Genomic DNA, 3,381 nt, shown 5'->3' with positions numbered 1-3,381 from the left:
AGTTACCAGAATTTGAGAAATAAACCAAATTTGAGGGGGAAAGCGTCAAGTTACAAGAATGAAGAAATGAAAAAGTTGATGCACAAAATGAAAGAGTCAGAGGAAATGTAGGAGATGAACGGTTGTCAAAATATGATTATGATAAATTACATACTTACATACCAAGTGTTTAGTTGCATTCTTCCGTCAATAAACCAAATTACATAACCAAATAATTTAATTACGCATACTAATATTACTAGCTTTGTACCCATACGATGCACGGGATGCTTATTATTTTTTTAAATAATTTCGTTTTTGCAATATTTATTCTTTATTTAACTAATTTTTAATAAGATAATTTTATTTCTTAAATATATTTTATGTTTTCCATGAATAATGTATTTTTTAAAAAATTATACTTTTTATAGTTATATATTTAGTGTTATGGATAAAAATCTAAGGTTATTATTTGTTGTATTAATGAGCTCAAGGCCTTTAATGACTGCTCTCGTGTTTCGTAGCTTAACTCTGTTTTTACGAGATGCCTACGTATTTCTGTGAATTAGAGAATCAAGTCAAAAAACGTAGTTCTGATTTGTGGGGTGAGGCCCCTTATATAGATGTTGGGAGTCCTTGAATTGGACTTGGTATAAGAGACTTGTTGATCAAGTTCTCAGACTTTAGATAGACTTAGAAGTCCTAAAATAAAGGAATTAGATTCCTAGTGGGTGTAGGTGCCCTTGGGGCTATCTTCTATAGATTTATATCACTGATTGGACTCTTTTAATGAGTTGTTAATCTCCCTTATTTATTAATTACGAAATTAATAAATAATCAGAGTTTCACTACTAGAAATTTGTCAATAGACATCGCTTATTAGCCGATGTCTATTTAAAATCCAAGCGATGTCTTTGCATGCGATGAGAAAGGTAAGTGCATTACACATCGCTTATTAGCCGATGTCTATACACAGTTTAGACATCTTTTTTCTTAACAATGTGATGTATTTTTCTTCAATGTATACCTTCACTATGGTTTCAGTTATTCATTCATATGTCATGTATATCATTTTAAACTTATCACATATAAAGCAATATGATAAATTAACATCGAAAAACTTGTTAAACTGATGTGTAACTTAACATATTACATCAGTCTTTTATCAGAAGCGATGTCGTACCTTTCTTTTTTTAATGAAACCGATGTCTTTGTGTATGTTTAACATCAGTTCTTTCAAAATGTGATATCTATTATATTGTTTTACATCAGTCATTTCTTGTGAGCTGATATATGTGCCTGCTTATGACATCAGTTTATTGTATGAAATATCTTATTTGACTACATTTTACATCAGTTATTTTGTTCATGAAGTGATGTTTGTTTATTTTTTTTATTCATGAATCCCCTGTTTCAATCAAATGCCCAAAACCCAAATAAGAGTCATCCAAAAACATACCAACTGCCATTTTATCATTCCAAAACTAACCAAACCAAAACAAACGCAAAAACAAACATACATTCATTGATTTACCATAGATTATACCAATTACGTACATATATCCACCACCAACCAAACTTCATAATCCAAACAAGCTACATAACTGCAAAAACAAGTACTAGACATCCACCATCGATCATTTACATAGTTCATCCCAAACAGAAATACATCTGCTAAACCAGCTGAAACTCTTCTAAAATTTAACAGCTGCTAAACCAGCTGAAGCTCTATATAAATTAAACATGAGTTGAGATGAAACCTCGGCAGCAGCAAATCTCATCTTTGCTTCATCTAGCTCTTTCTGTGATCCCCTGGACGATACCCAGATAGACTGCAACAGAAGTTTTTTTTAAAAAAAACATGAGCTTTACTAGACTATTCACAATGTAAACATATCAGCCATTCCAAATATTGCATATTGGAAACCTAACCAGAACACAGTCATAGGCAAAGGCTCTGCAGAATCAACCATGTTGTACTCGACAGCAACAGATTTGCGGTGTGTCTCTACTATTCCTGCCACAGCCATAGAAATGGCTGAGAGAACGAGTCCAACTCCTATTCTTTGGAGGTGTGTGACTCCAGTGGGAATCCCTGTGAACTTTCGAAGAATTGGAACACAGACACGATCATATATTGGGATCAATATAAACATAAACACTAGTGGAATGCCAGGGATTGAAGATCCAGGGACTTGAAAACCAAGAAGATTTATGTCCATCGTATTACTCTGTTGAATGCTGAAAGTTTGGAGTTGAGCCAAACATGTATTCATGAAGATAGTGCTTAAAATTATCGAGAGCATCCGAATTAAAATTTTTGTTTCCTCGACTTGTGTCACAGTACACATTTTCCAGGGTCCCGGATTGTTAACAGTAGATGAATCTGTAGTCACAATAACTGCTGCATGATCCAAGAACCTGCAATATAGAGAGATTAAATTTTCCGAACACTAAGAATCTCCACTAGCTAATTTAGATGAATAAGAGTAGGCACCTGAATTGATTTGTTCTGTGAAGAGTCTCAGATTGTTTATCATGAACCTCGTGGAATCCTACTGCGTTTTCTGGCAGTGAAAGATTACGGGTTCTAATTGCAGCCACAAATACCTAGTTTTAGAAAAAAGCATTTGAAGTCATGAATTAGCCCCATCAAAATAATGGACATCAAAGTATATCTATCTACAATTACAATGACCATGCATACATCCTGTGTAATTGTACAAAATGGTGCACACCTGCATTATTCGACTGAGTGGGCTTCCTTTTGGGACATTGTTCCTGTAGAGTGATCTTCCCATGCACAGGAACAAGATTGCAATTGCTACTGCAAAAGTAGACACCCCAAATCCCCAGTTCCAGCCTTCATTTTCACTAATCCAGACCAAGAAAGTGACACCAAAGATAGCCCCAGTAACAACAAAAAATAGGAACCAGTTAAAGAAACTAGAAAGGGTATTAGACTCTTCAGGGTCTGACTCATCAAACTGGTCTGCCCCCAAGGAAGGAAGCGCCGCTTTTAGTCCACCAGCCCCAAATGCGACTAAATATAGGCCAGTGTATAGAATCGCAGCTTGACTACTATCTGCAGCCTCACATTAATTTACTAGTAATATCTTAAGCATCTCAAATATTTGCAGAATTCTGAAGATCCAGTGTAGACTATATGTATACAATTGATTAGAGAACTCTTAGAATGTAACTTATCATACAATTATTGTATCATTCAACTCAAGATGTTCATATTTCTATGTTATGCAAACAGCTAGATCAAATATGAAGAATTCCAAAAAGATTATGATATAGGGGAGAGTCTACCTGTATGGAAAGGACAACAGCAATTTTTAAGATCTCCTCGGAACATCCAAGCTCATCTGAAGCTAAGATCATTTTTGAGAACAT

General features: G+C 34.6%; 1 pseudogene; it reads right to left on the bottom strand.

Annotated features, from left to right (window-relative positions):
- Positions 1-1,859: 1,859 nt before the first annotated feature.
- LOC141718527 (protein NRT1/ PTR FAMILY 4.5-like) lies at positions 1,860-3,104 on the bottom strand (annotated as a pseudogene).
- Positions 3,105-3,381: the final 277 nt, after the last annotated feature.

This window comes from Apium graveolens, chromosome 4 (assembly GCF_009905375.1).
Source record: "Apium graveolens cultivar Ventura chromosome 4, ASM990537v1, whole genome shotgun sequence".
NCBI lineage: Eukaryota > Viridiplantae > Streptophyta > Magnoliopsida > Apiales > Apiaceae > Apium > Apium graveolens.
This window is presented reverse-complemented; position numbering and strand designations above follow the sequence as displayed.